Source organism: Sus scrofa, chromosome 4 (assembly GCF_054392235.1).
Source record: "Sus scrofa isolate SSC_HxYL_T2T_F1_AM1 chromosome 4, Sscrofa_HxYL_maternal_Yorkshire_Landrace_v2.0, whole genome shotgun sequence".
NCBI lineage: Eukaryota > Metazoa > Chordata > Mammalia > Artiodactyla > Suidae > Sus > Sus scrofa.
In genome coordinates, this window is record NC_139386.1 from 117,292,159 (window position 1) to 117,312,814 (window position 20,656).

General features: G+C 39.5%; 1 protein-coding gene and 2 long non-coding RNA genes across 12 annotated transcripts in view; 2 read left to right on the plus strand and 1 right to left on the minus strand.

Annotated features, from left to right (window-relative positions):
- VAV3 (vav guanine nucleotide exchange factor 3) overlaps nucleotides 1-20,656 on the plus strand; it is a 373,539-nt gene that overhangs the window by 254,912 nt on the left and 97,971 nt on the right. The window lies entirely within an intron of this gene.
- The window catches only part of LOC146404212 (uncharacterized), a 131,578-nt gene continuing 116,980 nt past the window's right edge, over nucleotides 6,059-20,656 (minus strand). Inside the window, exons 2-5 of the long non-coding RNA XR_014844624.1 lie at nucleotides 11,653-11,816; nucleotides 8,307-8,453; nucleotides 7,251-7,331; nucleotides 6,059-7,162 (exon numbers count right to left, since the gene is read on the minus strand). This is a non-coding gene — a long non-coding RNA (uncharacterized LOC146404212). The remainder of the gene's footprint in view (nucleotides 7,163-7,250; nucleotides 7,332-8,306; nucleotides 8,454-11,652; nucleotides 11,817-20,656) is intronic.
- LOC146404213 (uncharacterized) lies at nucleotides 6,270-13,349 on the plus strand. Its single transcript, XR_014844622.1, has 2 exons — nucleotides 6,270-9,635; nucleotides 9,702-13,349. It is a non-coding gene; the product is annotated as an uncharacterized LOC146404213 (long non-coding RNA).

The following is a 20,656-nucleotide window of genomic DNA, read 5'->3' on the forward strand; positions in this document are numbered from 1 at the left end:
AGCAATGCCTTCTACAGTTTAATTACCAAAGATTTGTTATGTATATGGTCATATTATTGTGGGTAAGTAAAAGGTATTCATGGCTAAAAGATTCCATGTATATGAACTTGATAATAAATCAAGTGGAACATGAAGTATAGAGCAGTCTTGCTGGAAAATAATCTGGGTCATGTGTTTTGTTTTCTCATCGTAAACACTGTTCGCATAGCTGTAAAGTTTAGCTTTTAAAGCATTATAGCTTTTAACTGAAACCACACCCATGGTAGCACTGCCGGTTTATGAGCTGTTTGAAAAGATTTATAGGAGCTTTGTTGCCTCTGGTTAGAAATTGCCTCACTTGTGTCTTGAGATCGGTTTAAATCTTTTCGGTATGGAACAAAATTAAGGCCATTAAAAAAAAATAATAGGGGTTCTGGTTTACTTTTTTATTGGTTCTGCCTTTCCCAAGACAACACCCTTTCCAGAAGACTCTGTAATATTTTAAAATGATGGCTTCTGTTATTTAGTAGGAAGAGTGTATGACTCTGAACATAATATTGTGTTCTTTATTTTGTATGAGTTAAAGGATATGTGTTCCTGGAAATGAAACTTTATAAATATTGTTTTAAAGTATTTTCTCTTTCTCCTATGGACCTTTTCATTTAATCCATTTCCCTCCACGGAAATGCACTTGTATATTTCTAGTGTGTCAGTAGGAACACATTTGACCATGAACAGTGCACTTTAGAGCCAAAAGTTTTAGGAGCCCTTAGATTATTTCAAGAGAAGTATAATGAATTTACAGATGATAAATATGACAAAGTGGACCAATAATAAAATAGTTTATCTTCCTTTATCCTAAAGGTGATGGGTTTCTATAGGTATGTAACTCTTCTGGTATGTATCTGTTTGTCCAAAGTTTTTAGAATTCATGGAGAATAAACTGAGAAATATAAAAGAAGTGGTGCTATATGTTATATTTGGGGGGAAATGTAGCTTTCCATTAGGTATAGTAAATATATATGAGTGTTTTCTCGTTTTCCCACAGTTTTGAAAAAAATAGTTGGTCTAGCTTGTTGTAGATCCTGGTGTAAAAATCATTTCTCCCTTTAGGGGTCTTTTGACATTAGGCATGAATTTCGAGTTTGGGGTTGGTTGCCTTTTGCATCTTTGCTTCTTTCTGTTGGCGAGTTATTCCTCCAAGTTAACTCTTGCTTGATAACTGTTTTACACTGAGGGGATCCTGATACAACTTTTGTTAAGATTTTTCACCGTTGTGTGGGAGATGTTTCACCCCCAGGGTGTTTAAACAAGGGAATCGAAAACATTGAGATGTCCTCTGCCGGGACAAACTCCTTCTAAGGGGCCTTATTTGCTACTAGTGTTTTTACCGTGAAAGGTCCTTTAATCTTTTCTCTTTTAAGATTTTAGTGGACTTCTCCAAGGGTTAACATGCTGACTGCTGAGTCTAGGGCCTCACTTGGAAGGGCTTGTAGAAACAGTGATTAAAGAATTTGGGAGGTCAGATGTAACCACTTCACCAGGTCCAAATTTCAGAGCCATGTACAAAGGTAAGTTACGTCTCTTCTCCATAGATCATTTGTTTTGGAAAGGAACTCAATGCATCGTTCTTTGGATAGTAGGTGCTTAATAAATATTTACTAAATGAGTTGATGAATGGCTAAATACCTTTTCTGCATGCATTGTCTCCTGGCTTTTTAAATTCCTCCTTCTGAAAAATTGACCAGTATACACATGGACTATGGAATAGTCCACTGGCAGGAAGCATTGGCTCGCAACCACATTGCCTGGGCTGGGGACCCAGCTTAGCTGTTTACTTGCTGTTGACCTTTGTCATTTTGCTTCTTCTCTGTGCTGTAGTTTCCTCCTTCGTAAAAGGAGACTAGTAAGAGTGTCAGCCTTAGAAAGTTGTTGTGAGCATTACCTGAGTTAATATATGAAAAGAACTTGTAACAGTGCCAGGTATGTATAAATGCTAAGAGGTGGCAATTTTTATAATTACGTTGTGGTAGGGCATGCTATTTCATATTGGACATTTCATCATGTGTAAGACAATCAATAATATTTGCTAGAATTTTGTAAAGCTAGAAGTTACATTATCAGTCATTTTCAGATTTGCTGTTATTCCCTGCTTATCTGATGGCTTCCATATTTTGCTTATCTTTAAGAAGAGTCACAATCTACGGTGGTTGTCAAGAGTTTTTTGGTGAAGTTAGTAGTGTTTGTGACCCAATAAAGAAAGAAAAGAAGAAAAACTTCCAAGGCAGAAAGCATATATTGTGAGATCTATTCAAAGCAAGAAAGATGTGAGATGTAGGTTTGCACTGTGGCTTATTTGCACACTTAAAACATTCACTCTTTATTAATAATTGTAGTTAATCTTTGTAGATAATACTTACAAATGGCTCTGCTGTTTAGTTTACTTTTTCTTGTCTTCTGTTGTGTGCTAGGTAATTTATCAATTTACAATTTTGCCTGCTTTTATAAATACAGTAATGTGTTAGATGCAAATTCTGGTAGCTCTTTTGGATTTTTTAAATATAGCAGGGTATTTTCATCAGTTGGTACTTTTCTTCCTGAGACAGATGTTGGTTTCAGGAAAATAACACTTGTAAGAGACAGATCAATTATTTCAGGAACATTGAGGTGCTAGGCCTTTTTCAAGAACATGAGATCATAAATCTCAAGAAAATCTGAGTACTGGTGCAATAATTTTCACCTAAAGTGGCACTCAAGGTCAGAATTACCAATTAAATTTTAATACCGAGCTTTAAAACTTTCCTTCTGTCTAAGTATATAAGATACAAGCTTTATTTTAGTTTGCATGTGGCAAATCTGTATACCAGGGCATCTATTCTTTTAATCAAGTCCGCGTTTTGAGACTATTGCAAAACTGTCTCCTATTTGCGAAGCTCATAGCATCCTGTATTTAAGTCCACAGTCAGCAGCTTTAAAAAAAATTCAGGCCACTGTTCTGTGCTGTGCTGCTTACAGATTAGATGGAGAGGATGGGAAAATGTTGAGGTCCCTCGTTTTCCTTCTGATCTTAAGTTACGCGTGGGATTTGCGATAACCTTGAAGAGTATATGCACAGATAGTGGTTAAACGGATAAAAAGAGTTCTGAGAGCTCGTGCTTGTCATGGGCTCCCTGTTAAACTCTTGATTACAAAGAGGAAAATGTGGCTTGGAAACCCTGTCTTGTCTTATTCATGGAGGAGACGTCTTACTGTTCCTTAGAAACATCTTCAAAGACGGTCACTTTCTCTTTCAGGTGGATAGGATTGGTAGAGAATGCCATTCCTGTTTGTTTTGGATGAAGAAAGGAATTCAAGAAATCTTTTTTTCATTACCATCCTTGTGTTTTATACAACAATAAGCACCAGCAGTGTCATTAATTATAAAACATGGCCCCTCTCCACAATTTATAGTCTGCCTAAGGAAAAACAGATACAAACACAAAGTCTTGATTGCATAAATGCATGTATATGAGTGTACATATAAAATATTTTAATATTCTGTTTTTATACTGATTCATTATACTATGGTATAGTGTTGTAAAACCAATTAGAGAATAGTCTGGTAAACATATAAAAAGACCTAATTATGTAATACGTGTAAAAAAGCAAAGGGAATTGGAAAAGAGAGACGCACATGTGGGCTAAGGTTGCTTTTAAGCTGAGTTGTCTATATATGTTTTCATTTATATAAATATAATTTTTGCTACGCTGGTTTTTTGCACTGAATTACAATTTAGGACACTTTTCCTAATGTTTTAATTTCAAAGGATTGGTAGACTCATTCCAAATCTAAATAGAAATGTTGATTTCTTTTAGATTTGCTTTTAAATATAATGCCACTTTGCTCAATAGAGAAATTTTATCTTTTTAATTTCCAAATAGAAAACATTGATAAGAAAAACAGCAACCTGGAATTTTTACAATTACTAATCTAAAAATAGACTTTTCTTTTTTCTTTTTTTTTTTGAGTGAGATAAATGTATATTCTTGAAGGTTTTATTAAATGAGTTTTTGTCTCTAATAAATAAGTAATAAAGTGTCCATAGATTACAGTATTTCCATATTAATCAGTCAAACCTCCTTCTGTCTTTTCTGTCACCTCTAAAACTAATTTCTCATCAAACATAAATCCTAATCTAAATATTGGGAGCATAATTGTAAATGTGTAAAAATATATTTCACATTGAAAGAATGAGCTTGAAAAAACTGGGACAATAGAACCCAGTGATTAAGATTCATTGCAGAGAAATGAGAAATCCAAGCTGTGCACGAGTGCTGGGCAGGCTGCTCCGGTTTTTAAAATAGCTGTTTTCCTCAAGCTTCTATTAACTATGGACAATAAGACTAGTTTTACACTAAGGCATTTGATCCCCTTGTAGTTATTTTCAGGACTGCTTTTCTAATTCCCATCACTAGGATGACAGATTTCAGAAATGTATATCACCATCCTTCCTCACATCTTTTTTGGTTTGGGAGGGATTTATTTTTCCCTTTAAAGCTTCATTCCAAGCTCACAAAGGGTCACCGCTGCTGTGGTCTGGCAGGTTTGCCCACGCCTTGCCAAGCCCCGTCTTTTACTCTGCTCAGGTATCCCCAGCGTAGGCACGAGGGCAAGGTGACTATTCGAAGACATACCCAGGGGGACTTAGGTAGGAAACACAGCCTCAGTAATGGGATTATTGAAATAAAAACATTTTGGTGTATTCCATACAGAACCTCCTTCTGGATCATTTAGGCACTTCTAACATAATTTCTATTATTAGGATAATTACGACTTAGAAAATTAAGTAACTATCTATGACATATTTAGAAAAAATATTCTCAAAAGGAAGTCTTGAACCCAGTAAGCTGCTTTTAACACTTATCACAAAATCATTCCTCACTTGGAAGGTCAGGTATGGCCTGGATTCCTTTGCTGCATCTGTGGGCTTGGTAGTCAAATACACCGTTTCAGAAGCAAAAGCATATGTCATGTAACACTAAGGAGACAGAGAAACTTCAGAAATCTCTTATGAGCCAACAGCTTCTGAGAATCAGGTAATCTTGTTGCAGAACTTCAGTCTGAAGTGAGGGTAATGAAAAGAACTAGTTGAGTCAAAACTATTGGCTTCAAATAACAATATTTGATACAAGTAATACCCGCTTGATACGGGGAAAGCGGACCTTGATAAAGGTATTCTTAGTATCATACTTGTTGATAATTTTATAGTAGTTCTGTATCCAAATAATGAGAAGAGTTACCACATCAATCAGAACGTTGGAATGGAATTTGTAGAATTTCTGTCAAAATGACTCATACTGGCTATTACTTATCTTTCTGTGTATTCAAACCAAGTGACTTTTAAATTTTTAATTTAAATAAAAAGAAAAGCTGATGTTAAGTTCTTCTTTTTTCTTCACTCTCTTTTTTTTCTTTTTACAGCCACGCCTGTGGCATATGGAAGTTTCCAGGCCAGGGGTCAGCTGCTGGCCTACATCACAGACAAGGCAACCCTGGATACTTAGCCCACTGAGTGAGGCCAGGGATTGAACCTACGACTTCACAGAGACAACACTGGGTCCTTAACTCTGTTAGGTTCTTATACTTGTCTTTTACAGATAATTTTTTTTCTTTTTTTGGAGACTAATTTTTTTCTGCAGAGATATTAGAAACATATGCAAGTTTCCCTGTCCTCAGGGACCTTGGCATTTTGTTGGAGAGATAAGACATACAAACATAAATGTGTCAAACAATAATACTCTGCAGTGTATGACGAACCACCAAAGTGTGTGTGGCGAATTTTGAATGGAGTCTTTGGCTGGGAAAGTAGGGTAAGGGAGACTTGTTATGGGACTTGTCTCCCACAGGACAGGGAGACAAGACATCTGACAAGTATAATCGTAAAAGCGCATTTACGTGGAACTACAGATAATTTAAAGTTATCGGTCTATTAGTAGGTTTGGTATTCTGACCTCATTTCTGCCTCACCTGGTGTGTTCTTATTTGTCAAGTGGCATAAATCCATTTCAAACTACAGACTTAAGGTGGTTTGACGTATGATTTTTTATTTTCATGGTGGTATAAGAGCATTTTGCATTTAATAGGAACTGTACTTCCAATTTTGAATTTTGATCTTTGTCCAGCTAGCTGCATGCAGAGTGATAGTCTCAGAGAGGCTGGGCAGCAGCAAGCCACAGCTCCCAAGCAGCCACGGGATCACAGGGTAAACAACCTGAATGCTTACCCCCATTTTGTTGTTCACTTTCGACAGAGTATTCAATAAATTACGAGATATTCAACACTGTATCGTAAAATGGGCTTCGTGTCAGATGACTTTCCTCAACTGTAAACTAGCCTAAGTGTTCTGAGCACATTTAAGGTAGGTCTGGGCTAAGCTATGATGTTTGGTAGGTTAGATTATTAAATACATCTTCAGCTTAATGATATTCTCAATTTATGATGGGTTTATCAGGATGTGACCCCGTCGTAAGAGGAAGATCTGTAGTTTAGGGGGAAAAAAGAGCAGAGGATTTAGAGACTTAGGTCACTGAAGTGGAGCATGTTTAGCTTTAGGCAGAGTTAGATCTAGGGGCTCCAGTGATATCATCCAGTCCTGTTTCTCCTTGTGTCTTGGTTTTCCTTTCTTCCCTGTGGATTTTCTGTCAACAGGCACCCCAGGCAGGTTTGTCTCATTTGGAAGCAAAGTCAGCCACTCCGTTCCTCAAAGCTAGTAATTCCAGAGAAAACAGAACACCTTTTCTCCAGTAAATCTAACAAAACTCCCAAGGTGTTTTTCACTGGCCTGGCCCAGATCGCTCTCATCTCTGAGGCCATCACTGCAGCCTGGGGACCTGGGATTACCCATCAGGCTTCTGTGCCCACCTCCAACAAGGGGAGGGGCGCTGACCCAGCCTTTTCACATGAAGTTTGCTTTCCTTAAGAAAGAACGACTGTGCTTACCAGAAGGGGGAAAGAAAGAACAGAAGCTTGGCTTGAGCCGATGGTAATGTACATTTGTTATTGTGTATGAGTTTCGGATATTTTCCTCCTTGGGCGCACTGTGGCTGGGTTTTCCACCTCTCCTACCTTGTTCTCTTTCCATGTGTAGGTTCTTCTGTTTGAGTGTTTTCTAGTATCAAACGAGGTCCATCCTGAGGAATGTACCTAAAATGAGAAATGGAGATTCTTGACCAAGTCTCATCCCAACTCATTGCTTTCATTTGCAGGGCTACCAAGAAAAATAAGTTCTTACCTTGCAGTATCTTCTCGTAACCCTGTTGTTGTACCTAAATTCTCAGGGTGATATTCTTCTTTAGATGGAGGATCTCTGTTTCTGTAAAGAGATAATCCTTTGTTCCATGGTTACCTACATACACATTAGTGTTGACTGGCTCATCAAAATAGAGAACTGGTGAAACAAGAGCTAACATGGCGTATTTCGTGGAGGCAGGTGGGAAGAAAAGTTTCCTCCCCACTGGAAGGGTCAGGATGAGAGCACTAGAGAGCCAGACAATGCAGCCCTTGAGGCATTAAGTTTAGGCCATAACCTGCCTCTGTGGCAATAAAGGAGTGATGTGGAAGGAACCAGAAGAAAGAACCTTTCCTAGTTCTGTCTGCTCAGTCGTCCCTTGGTATCTACAGGGGGTTGGTTCTAGGACACCCCACAGATAACTAAAACCTACGGATGCTCCAGTCCTTTATACAAAATGGCATAGTATGGTGGGCATCCCTACCTTTGGGTTCTGCATCTGCACACAGGGAGGGCTGACTGTCCTAGGCATTTTCACTTACTTGAACATTAATAATCATCAGAGGCAGCCCTGTTCAGTCGTTTAGACTGAGTGCTCTGCAGTGGCATAGATCTGGCTTTGTCAGGCCCTCCCCACTTGCTAATTATATAATCTTGGACCAGGAAACCTGTTTTATCATCTCTAAAATGGGGGATAATAGTAGCAGACACCTCCTCCTGTCATTGTGAAGATGATATGAGATAATAGGTAAAGCATTTATCCACAAGGTTTGGCACATAGTAAGTGCTCTGTAGATAATGGTGGTGGTGGTGGTGTGACTACTATTAATACTTATACACTCCTATATTAATTTTCTATTGCTGTGTAACAAATGACCATACATTTAGTGGCTTAAAAAGGCACATTTTCTATTTTACAGTTTCTGTGGGTCAGAAGTCTGGGCATCATTTAGCTGTGTCCTTGGCTTCAGGGTTTCTCCTAAGACCTCGCTCAGGAGTTTAGCCAGGGCTACGTCTCATCTGAAGGCCCAGCCAAGGAAGGATCCATTCGCAGCTTACTTATGTACTTGTGGGCAGGGTTCTGGTCCTTTGGGGCTGTTGAATGGAGGTCTTCAATCTCTAGCTTGCTGTCAGCCAGACAGTGTCCTCTCCACCATGGCTACTTGTTTCATCAAAGTGTACAAGCCAAGAAGGTGAGAGAGTCTCCTAGAAGAATGGAAAATTAAGTCTTCTATGACACAATCACGGACAAGACATCCCATCACCTTTCTATTGGCTACAGGCCAAGTCACAGGTCTTGCCCACCTTCAGCAGAGGGGATTAAGCAAGAATATGAATGGCAGGAGGCAGAGATATTGGGGTTCATCTTAGAGCCTGTCTGCTGCAAAGAAGATATTGTTAGTTTTCTGCAGAGGGAACCAAAGCTCTGAGAGGTAAAGTAATTTAAGTACCTTACCTGGCTGGTATGAGGACTTAATTGCAGTGTTTGGCTCCAGAGACCTCATTCTTCTAGGAATCCTCTGTGTACCCTACTTATGCCAACCTTTGGACAGGGAAAGCTTATTTCCTGAAGTTGAGCTCTGTGGAACAGTGCAAATTAGCAATGTGATCTGGTCTGTTTTGCAGAGTTCATTAGTGGCTGCTGTTACAGAGCAGATTTATGGGTGATTTTATTTTATGCATTGTTAATTTTGAAAATGTTAATCTGAAATTGCTACAGTATTTTCAATTAATTTGGACGATTAAAACTTAGCACCAGAAGAATCCCTAGCAGAAGATAAGGCAGCTAATTAGAGATTCTGAAACAAACAACTGTAGACACTGGCACTGAAACATACTGGGTGGATGACACCCCAGCAGAACTCACTCTGCTTAACAGTTTTGAAATGGAAAGAGTGATTTCTGGCAGTCTCCACATTAAACTTGAATGCTGTTAATTTTTTTTTTAAGAAAGCCATTTTAAGGAGTTAACTGTTTAACTAAATGTGTAATTTTTTTAAATAACATAACAGTTGTGGCAAATTGCATTCACATTTTGGAATGTTGTCTTTTGTATAACTAATGGTGACAAATACCATAGGTGGTGGCTGTCAACATATTTTTTTAATGTCATGATATTTCATACTTGATACATATTGTTTTGATGTTTTCAAAATTTAGTGGTGAGCTAGTACATGCTTTTTTTCAAGGTAACACTTGACCACCTTAGATGAATTAGAGTTTTAACCCTTCTGTTCTCTTAGTGGGCATGTAAATTGGTACAGCCACTATGGAAAACAGGATGGAGGTAGGTGCCTTAAAAAAAGCTAAAAATAGAACTATCATATGATCTAGCAATTCCACACCCAGGCATACATCTGGGGAAAAAGAAAACTACCAATTCAAAAGGTACATGCACCCCAGTGTTCATAGCAGCACTATTTATAGTAACCAAGAAAACTACCAATTCAAAAGGTACATGCACCCCAGTGTTCACAGCAGCACTATTTAAGCAACCCAAGTGCTCATCAATGGATGAATGGATAAAGTATCTAGAAGGGGATATCACTTAGCTATAAAAAGAATAGGATTCTTCCATTTGCAACAATGTGGATGGACCTAGAGAATATTATGTTTAGTGAAGTAAGTCAAAGATACTGTATGATATCACTTACATGTGGAATCAAAAAAATAATGCAGTGAAGGTATTTGCAAAACAAAGTAGGCTCACAGATACAGACAACAAAATAGTGGTCACCAAAGGGCAGAGGGAAGGGGAGAAGGGCAAATTAAGGCTATGGGATTAAGAGGTGCAAACTACTGTGTGTAAAATAAATAAGCAACAAGGATATATTGTATAGCACAAGGACTATAAGGCATTATCTTATAATAACTTTTAATGGTGTATAACCTGAAACTAATATATTGTAACTTAACTATTCTTCAATTGAAAAATAGCGTTTTACACTTTGCAAAGTTTATTCTTAAAAAAAAATTCAGAAAATGTTAGGAGGCATAGCAAGGTTTTCTGGATAAATTGCCTGTAACCCCCTCACTCAGATAAGCACCTTTTATACTTTCATTTTGTGATACATCTTTTCTAGTACTTGTTTTCTTTGTGTGTAGCCATATGTTTATCAAATGTATTTCCAACTTGGTGGCCTACTTTTATCACTTGACTTTGTTTCATGAACATATTTGTTTATTCATTTGTTTGTTCAACCATTTGACAAGTATGCAGGCCTGGTGTGACGTTTTCAAGGATGGACAAGATGTGTTTTCTCTCACACAACACACTGTGTCATGGGGCAAAGGTAATAGTGTGAGATTTGAGATCAGGGAAATGCAGGGCTTATGCTTGAAAGGGGCACGTTCTGTAGATAATGTGAACATCAGGAAATGATGTCTAAACTGAAACCCAGGGTAGGGGGTCAACCAAACATGAATGGAGACTAGAGGGTTGCATCAGCCAAGGGCATATTTATCTTATTTTTTATGTCTTATTATTTGTTTCCATAAAAAGTTTTAAATTCATAGTTATTGATATTTTATTTACAGTCCTTTTTTTTTCCCCCTTTGGCTGCTTTTATGCTTAGAAAGTGCTTCTATTCTGAATGTTGTTAAATATTCACTTCCAGTCTTGTTTAATTTCTGTAGCACTTGACCCATGCCATTCGACTTACTTTTATTTAAGTAATAGATAAAACTTATGTGAGCACTTTCAAGATATACATCAAAATGTTTTTAAGGATTTATATAGGACAGTGTTTTACAAAATTTAAATTTACCTTTCTTAAATGTTACCAAACAACATATTACATTGTGTACTTTTTTCCCATTTTTATTCAGTGCTTTATTATACATATATTTGGCTCAGGTCATAAGTTATCTTGTGCAAAATATGTCATGATATATGCCCTGTATACACAGTAAGGGAATAATATTTTAAACAAATAGAGGTATTTCATATTGAGATAATCAGGCTTTTTTGTTTGTAAATCCTTAGAAAGATTACCTCTCTTAAGCTTTTTCTGGAAGTAGGAGAGAAAATGTTTTGTGACAATTTGTTTGAGTTCAGAGTATCGCACTACTTTCCACTGCTCTCTATTCTCCTTGCAAATTTACATTCTTTTTAATTTTACAATCTTTTCTCAATTTACAGAGCATCTCCTGGGGCTAAGCCTAGACCTATTATTCTAAAAGATCTTTAGTTTTAATAATTTTTCATCAAAGTTAGAAAATTTCAACTTCTACTTTATTTGAAAAATGCCAGAGATATATCTTCATTCCCAAGACAGTGGAGACCTCTGTTTTAGAGCTGTAATTCAGGAAGTTTTATGGGTTGCCATGAAACCATTAGGTGGTCAATAGTCTTTCTTGCGGGAGTCAGTTGTAAGCAGCTAGAATAATAACCTTGATTTCCTACCTGGCATATTGCTCCTCATGATCTGTTCAGGGAACATGCCTCTGGAGGTCCAGGTACCAGCAGCTTGGCTTGTAGCTTCTTACTATTTCAAATGGCCCAGAGGAATCATATGATGCCTTTAATTCAGGACAGAACGTTCCTTCTTGAGAAACTGAGAATTCTTCCTTCAGGTTGTTTAGGGATTAGATAGATGAAAAATGAAAATATTCATGAGTTTCTCCATTTACCTTTGTATTGCTAGTATTATCACTTTTAACTCCCATTAGTAGAAACTCACCATTTAAAACTGTATTACCATGCTGTGGGGAACCCATATTTTAAAAGTTATGTATCTCCCATTTAAATTCAAACTGTATCCAAAACAGAATCTGGCCAATGGTTTTGAAAAAACAAAATGGCAACAACCTTCTTGGAATCTCAGACTGTTCAAGGATTTTTTTTTTTTTTTTTCCCTAGCAAAACAGGAAGAAATTGGAAAAAAGCATATGGACTCAGGTTGAGCATATGATGTATTTTCAACTTGAGTCGGCACTTTACTCATATTTGTAGTGTGACTTAAAATTAATTTTGGTGAAGCATTTAAATTAGAGGAAGAAAAAAATCCCTATCTGGGACTAAATCAACATTTGTGGCATCTCATTAATCACTGCCTTATGTAACCAGTTTTCCCACCTAAAGGGAAGCTACCAGAATGAGAAAAGTTTATAATATTAATGCCAAGTGCAGATCTTGCCTCTCCAAAACGGAGTTCATTAATCATCATCGAAGCACAAGAACAAACATACTTCATGACTCTTGCCAATTTCTTTCAATAACATTTCTGAAAGGCAAAAAAAAAAAAAAAAATCTATTTTTCTATTTTTTATCTACATTCGAAAAGGTTTTAATTTGGCTGTTACTTAATTTGTGATAACGTTATGTAAATTTAACACGTTCTGCAAATGTCCATGCATAGCATACAGCAGTAGAGTGTATTGATTGGGTTTGGGCTCCTGAATCAGAGACATCTGCACGCAGACCCCTGGCTCTGTTACTTCCTGCCCGTGTGGTCACAACACGTAAAGCATTTTAGTCACAGTGCTTGGTACAGGGTAACTGGCCAATAACCGGCAATGACAGAAATTCTTACTCTCATGTGTAGGAAGCAGTGTGAGCTTCAAGTTTGAAAACATGGGTTTCAATCTGGTCTTCTGTGTAAATGTGTGGGCAAGTGAATAGCCTCCATCTTTTCATCTGTAAAATGGGGGTAGAAATAGTCGCCTTACCTATATCAGAGGATTATCAATTGGCACAAATGAGATCATGCCCTCATCAAGGTAGAAAACTTGAACCTACTCATGACATTGAAACTTGTGTAATAAAGTAAAAAATAAGTGCCAAGTTGTGAAATCCTTATTATTTAGCCATAGATTTTAGCGTCTCCGTGTTAGAATTACATAGCTGATCAATGGTTCTGATGGAATTTTAGGGTCAGCCTTGTATTTATTACATCCTTTGTGCAATGTTTTGATTACCATTTACAAGAAATTTTACTGTTCTTTCCTTGTTACTCTGTTTTTGCATTTTTTTTTCTCTCCTGTCTTCTAATTAAAAAAAAAAAAAAAAAAAAGGTTTACAAATTAGAAAAAATGAGTAACAGGGCACTTAGCCAATAGATGAAAGTGATGACAATCTATGACAATCTTAATAAAAAGAAAGGAATAATACCAAGTGCATGTGAGAAAACAGATGCACCAATTCAGACAATCATAAATAGGGAGGAAAAAAAAAATTACGTGCAAGAAAAGGTGGCTCTTGCCTCCTTTTCTTTACAATTTGTTGGCTACCAGCTCTCAGGGAATGGATCAGAATGGATGGATGGTGAAATTTTCAGGTACTTCAGAAAACAAGTTGATGCCTTCTTGTCTCTACTAGAAGACCTGCCCCTTCGTGTTTTTTTCTATGGCCCCTGCTATTAGCAGCATTGTTAAAAGCCAAATGAAGGATAAGACATTTCGAGGTTATGGTTGAAGATGCACCTGTGAGTCTCTGGAAAATCCCAGGAGACAGGCAGTGGTCATGTCCAATAGCAGTAGCAGGGGTAGCTCTCTTTGTCCTCCATCAAACAGTAAAGGATAAAGAAGCAATCACGTGGACATGTGGCAAGGCTTGGTTCATTTTTTAAGGCAGAACAGCTTGGAAAGAAGAGGTTGAGCAGCGTCAAATAGCAGGGTTTTTTGTGTGTGTCAGGTGATGCGGAATTCAAGTGCAGGCAAGAATTTTTCTGTCTTCAGTTTTAAAGAAGGCAGCCTCACTCCTCTGTCTTTTTTTCCTGTGTTCTTGACCTTCTTCTCCGCTCTTGACTTTCTCCCCGGGGAGATTTTCTCTGCCTAGTCAGCACTGACTCCCTCAGAACTCTTGAGCTCCACACCCTTATGACAAAAGAGTTGAAGAGAATTCAAATAAACGTGTTGCAATAAGTAGCTTGGGAACTAACTGTTAGAGGAGGCTTCCAGAATAAGGCACAGCCAGCTCAAAGCCGTTCCGTTTCCTGTGTAGCCTTCCCAGCTGTAGGCTTCACTTAAAAATATGAACAACAGTTAATTATTAAACCTTAGAAATTCCTGCGGAGCCGCTTGCATTCCTTTGAGAGTAACATTTTTCTAGAATAGTCTCTTGCCTCTTTTCCAGTCTGCACACGTGCAGATCTCAGGACCTTGCGTTCAGTTTTTCGTCCTCTCAGTACAATGAGGGAAGGGTTGACGGTGTGTCGCATGTTTCATTGTACCCCGCATCCTTCACTCTTCACAATGTATATACATGTATCAGCTTCTTGGCGAAGTCATCACTGGGTAAATGTTCGTGACTGATGACCAGCTGAATGCTGGTGATAAGTATTCATGTTCTGGAATTTGTACATACTTGATTTTTAATCCTAACAACAAAACCCATGAGGTAGGTTTTAATGCCCATTTGACAGATGAGGAAGCTGCCCTGCGAGTTTAAGGCATGTGTTTGAGGTCACATAAATGAGAACCACTGATGCTGAGTTTTCAACCACAGTTTTGGACAAGAAAAATGTATGTACGTGTTGCCTTTATCAAGAAAAGCATTAGGTGCTTTTAACTAATATTAGGATTCTTGTTGTGGGAAGTAGAAGGGCACATTCAATACCAACTTTGTTCCCTTTCTAAGGAGATGAATGTTGTAGCCAGGAGGGCCTCAGCCACAGATCCCGCCAGATCCTCAGCGGAGGGAGACATGGGCTGAGGAAGGCCATGGAGAGAGGGTCCTGGTGCATCTGGGGAAAGGAGGCACACCCTGAATTGCGAATCTCAAGGAGTGACCTTGATGTCAGGGCTTCTAGGAGGGAGAGTTTGCTGTTGCTTTGGTGATGTTTGGGTCCCAGATGAAAGAGAACCACTGGTTGGCCAAGGATGAGCAAGCCAAGTAGGCACATAGATGGCCCCTTGAGCCCTTGCCAGCCTTGGGTCACTAGGGTCCCAGTAGGGAAGGAAGCTCACTCCCTACAGCATTCTAGATCTTTCATTAGTGCGTCTTTGCTTTGACTTTAATATGATTAGATAATAAAATCATAGCAAAATATTAGGAAATGACCCCAAGCAAATGCAATAAGTGCTGCATCTGTTTATTCTTTATACACACTGTCTTTTCCCTTAATGCCTTCATTACTTTTTGTGTAGAAAACAGGGTTGGGGCGTGATTTTTGCATTTTAAATAATTCATGCAGGTTGATCATGTTTTTCCATCTTGTGCTCTGTTGGTGGTCACGTCATTGTTTGTAATCCTAACATAAGCGATCGTCAGTCAAGGGTCTCAACCCTCAAATGTGGTAATAATATTCCTTATGGTAAATCTGTTCACACTACTTTGTGTATATAAATGGCGTCTAATTTCCCAGAGAAATATGGAGGCCTTGTTGGATTATATTTCCTGCATCGTTGCTCCGTAACAGGCAGGCAGGCTCTTAAGAGCTGTGTGTGTGTGTGTGTGTTGTGGGGTGGGGTGTGGACAGTGTAAGCACTTCAGAAATTAGGCATTGTCCTTGGCATGGCCCAGCTCAGTGCTTAGCCCTGCCACTTAGCAGTGCACCTTTGGAAGCTGCTCAACCTCTTCTGCCACATTCTGTCCTCTGCTGAGTAGGGGTAATACTGGTATCCACCTCGCGGAATCGCTGTGTGCATTAACCCCCAGGATGGTTTGTAGAGCGTTAGCGTGGTGTCTGGCTCTCTGTGTGCCCTGAGGAAAGCATCTCTGCTGCCGTCACCACCATTTTCAGGATCTGGATCTGGGCACATGTGGAAGGCAAGCTGAGATCTGTCGAAGCAGGGCCCAAGCTTCAGACTCCTGAGGCTGGTGGTGGTGTTGTGGTCTTGTTTGCTCTGCTTTTAAGAATCTAGGCCTGGAGTTCCCATTGTGGCTCAGCAGTCATGAACCCAATGAGTATCCATGAGGATGCAGGTTAGACTGGCCTCACTCAGTGAGCTAAGACCCATCATTGCCTTGAGCTGTGGTGTAGGTCGCAGCTGCAGCTCACGTCCATCCCAAGTTGCTGTGGCTGAGGTGTAGGCTGGCAACTGCAGCTCCAATTTGACCCCTAGCTTGGGAACTTGGTACAGCCCTAAAACAAACAAACAAACAAACAAAATCCAGGCCCATTAGAGCAGAGGCAGCAGTAACAAGCTCCCATATGTCTTGCTTATAATGCTTTTGTGGGATTAATGGCACATGGGTTCCAGAGCTAGGCTGCCTGGATTTCAACCCAGTGTCCACTAGTTCCTGGCTTTATGACCTTGCTCGAGTCACTTAACCCCTCTGTGCCTTAACGACTTCTTCTTCAGAAGGAGGATCATAGTAAGACTCTCGTCATAGGATGATCATGAGATTCAAATGAGTTAATATGTATGAACCTCTTAGGGCCTCATGTATGGTAAGTGCTCTATAAGTGTTAGCTAGCTGCATTTTTAAAAGTGAAAGATTTTCGGTTATCAGGAAATCATGGTAGAAGCGTGTCATACAGAGACATACTTACATTATTTAAAAGGCTTTAGATTAAAATGTAAAGAGAGCTGACAGTGCAGGGCAGTTAGTGCACCTTTCCAGGATAAGAAGCCAGGTACAGCTTGGCTGTCGTAGGGGACGCTCAGCCTCTCTCTGCCAGCTGTCTCCAGGGTAACACACACTTCAGCAGACAGCTGGTGGAAATGTAATGGTCCATAAATGTAAGAGTGCAAGAGATGATGCTATTTAAATTTTTTTTTTAATCAGCTTAATTCTAACCTTAAGACCTTACCATCTCCCCACCTTGATGTTCAAAGAACATCTGTCCCTGACCAGGAGGGTGTGTGAGGCTTGGGGCCAACCTCCCTCGGTGGCCTTGTGGCTCCGAAGTCTCGCTTTCTCCCCAGAGAAGCCACAGAGCCGGAAGCAGTTCCTGGGTGCCCTGGCACCCACACACCTCTATCCCCTTTCCACCTGGGGAACCTCCTCCTTCCTCTGTTGGTTTGGCCCAGTTGGTTGATTCTTCTCCCTTCTACCCCCAAGCACACCTCGCATCATCTCTTTAGTAATTTAGGTCTTACGAAGGTCCGGGAGAATCGGTGATTCCTGAAAGGCTTTGCTCTTGATCCTGCAGTGCTCACGAAGGCAAGGAAACAAAGCCCTTGCTCCCTGGTTAGGAGAGGGAGACACACACAGACTCCTCTCTCAGGAAATGCCCTGCTGCAGGAGCACAGGAGTCAGTGGGAAGTCGGGCACCACTTGGGACGTCGGGCACTCTTGGAGTAGCGACGTGTGTCCAGGCATCGAGGAATTCACCCACCTTGCCAGGAAGGGGCTGGTCATTGTGGTCCCAGAGGCCCCCGCACCGCTTCCCAAATTGCAGACACTGACTTGCTGCCATTCCCTTTTTATTCCCCAACGACCTGTGCTTTTGAGAAATAAGACATGAACTCTTGTTGGTTTATTTTCCCCCTCGAGAGGAAGCGCTTTCTTAGTTTTTCCTGAAGGCCGTTAGCCAGTTGGGTGAAGACTTTGTGAAGTCACTTCACTTTACTGGGCTTTGTTTTGCTCCCGAAAGTTGGTGCGTTGGAGTTGGTGATTTCCAGTGCCTGTTCTAGTCTTAGGATCTAGGATAGTCACAGAGGAAGGGTGGGCTGGAGGGGTAGAAGGAAGAGGAAGCTGGGGGAGAAATGGTGGCATAAAAGCCTGCAGTGACCCTTAGGAAGAGGACCTCAGGAGCTTTCTCCAAAAGCACTCCTCCCCCTCCCTCTTTGATTCTGTAGTGCATGTCCTCTCTCCGCCCGGAGCAGTGCCCTCAGAGATAACATCCGTTGCTTTTTGTTTCCTTATTTACTCATCACCAGTGTGGGTACAGAGCAGTCATCGTGAAAGCTTCTGTGCCCCTTTGATTCTGCGACTTTTCAGCAGGGGGCATGTGGCAGGTGCACAGTAGGACCGGACATAGAAGGATCATACTCTCCTTCTGGATAAGCAGGACATGGGGTTCCCAGAGGTTACCTTAAAGACACGGGCTCTGCTCTCAGCACGGATGGCCGTGTGCAGTCAGGGGGTACACCTGGTTTGGCTCCCACCCTTGATCTTCTGATGTGACTAGGGGACAGATCTGTAGGAGGTCTCTTTGTGGGTTCTGGTTATTGAGGTGTGTGCCTTGTCTCCTCTGCCAGACTGAGAGCTCCTTTCAGGGTGAGCACCGGGCCTTTATCTTTGCAGCTCCAGAGAGTGTCAGTACAGGACCCCACGCACAGAGGTATTTAGTGGGAATGCACCCAGGAGGCTGGAGGAGTATTTTAGTGGAGAGGCACCAGTGGCAAGAGGAATATTTTTATCACTGATGTCACTTAGAATTGCTGGCCCATGGTGATAAGAAAAATCAAACGGACTTTTAGTCAGTTTCATTATTGTTTTAAAATTCCCCTTAGACAATGCACCTCTTATTATGTGGCCTGGTCTGGAACGCTCCCAACCCCTCTACTTTCCTGCGACCTTTCCCATGCCCCCCTCAGGCATTTCGTGAATTATTATTCAATTTATTAACTATTCTAATAGTCTCTTAGCTGCTCCTCTTGCTTTTAATCCTACCTTCCCTTTATTGCCTCTGCCATATAATCAGAAAAATGATTTCCCTAAAGGAGAACATGCCTTCTCCTGCTTGAACTGTTCAGCCCGTCCTCAGAACCAGTCTATCAGGTATTAAATGTGTAAGGCTCCCAAGAGCTGCTTCATTCTGAGCTTATTCCTACTCCTCTTCTGCAGTAGCAGAGATGTGGTGATTTTCTACATGCAGAATTCTTTCTTGCCTCTGTACCTTGGCACCTGCTCTTGCCTCTGACCAAAATCAGTCATCCCCTTTCTTTGTCTGGTTACCTATTTATCTTTCTATCGTTTATCCATCTACACTCAGTCCAAGAAACATATCTTATAGCGTCTCACAGCTGGTGTGCTGTATGGATTTCTCTCCCATGACAGCACTGCCAGAATACTTTTAAAGTCTTTTGAAATTATCTGGGTATACATCTATTTTCTAAAAATTTTCATAAGCTCCTTAATTAATAGCTATAACTTCATCTTTTTTGTGCTTAGATACATGGAACCCAGTTGATGCTCAGGAAAACTACTGAACTCAGTTGTGTGCTCAACTTTATAAAAGGCAGTACCGGTTTCTGGTGTACAGATCCTCTAACCTCTTCAACAAACTGATAAATGCTTCTTTTTTAAATATACGCTTAGGAAATTAAGAAAATAGTTTTTTTTATTGAGGCCAGCAGTCCTATTTTTATTAAATGTTTACTTTTCAGATTAGTGTGTATCAACAGTGAAAAGCATTCCATTTGAATATGGGTTCTTGTTTTTTTTTTTTCAGACTATGAGAACAATGAATAAAAGATTCTAAATTCATAGCAATATAGAACACAGGCATGTGTGTAAAGTGATATTTTGACAGGTTTTACAAGAATCTTCAAGTGAAATCATTTGTCCTTAATATCAACCACTCAGAGCCAAATTGAAACAATAGGAGTTTCATTTAGGATCTATAATAGCTGCAGTAGAGTATCACTGTAACATTATTTGCTGGACTTATAGTAGGGAATTTGCTGCTACAAAAAGCAAGACAATCCAATTTTTCAGCAGAGATAAAATACTAGCAGACTCTTCATTTTGCAAATTGGCACTTTTTGGAAACTCTGACCACTTTATTGGCAATTATTTTGAATCAAGTTGCATGTAATTTTGCCTATCGCTTTCTTCTAAGTTTAATATGTTTGGTGAAAGAGGAGTTTATACAGTCATTTTTTTTTTCACTGTTTATTTTCAATCCAAATGTACCTAAAGTTCAAAAATCTGGAGAAAGTTTAAATTTAAACTGTAAAGGTTACGGAAGACCCAGAGCCATTTTCAAGACCCCTCCAGTGGAATATTGTGTGTATCTATTTTTGTTTAGAGTAATTTTTTTCTACTAGAAATTCTTGATTTCGAACAATGCATTTCTCAGCCTTTTTTTTTTAATTATAAAAGTTTCTTTGTAATCCCAATTCACACAAGACTATTCAACAATATAAAAGTTCATATATTAAAATGCCATTTCGCACACGGAAAGCGTATTTTCAAGTCATTGAGTACACTTTGCATTAGGTAATTACCACCTCCCCAGAGGTTTCTGATGAATCCTAACTGGCTGAGCTGCAGTAGCACGGGTTCTGATTATAAATGCATTCCCTGCTTATACAGTAGTTACCACAGATATCTTTAAAACATCAATTCCTCAGCCTATTTAAAATATGATTAGGTTTATAAAGAACGATAATTGAAAAACCCAGGGAATATAAAATAGATAATTAACAAGGACCTGCTATATAGCATGAAAAAGAATGGAGGTGTGCACATGTATAACTGAACCACTTTGCTATACTCCTGAAACCAACACAACATTGAAAAGCAACTCTACTCCATAAAATTAAAGAGAAGAGGGAAACCTGGGGAAGCT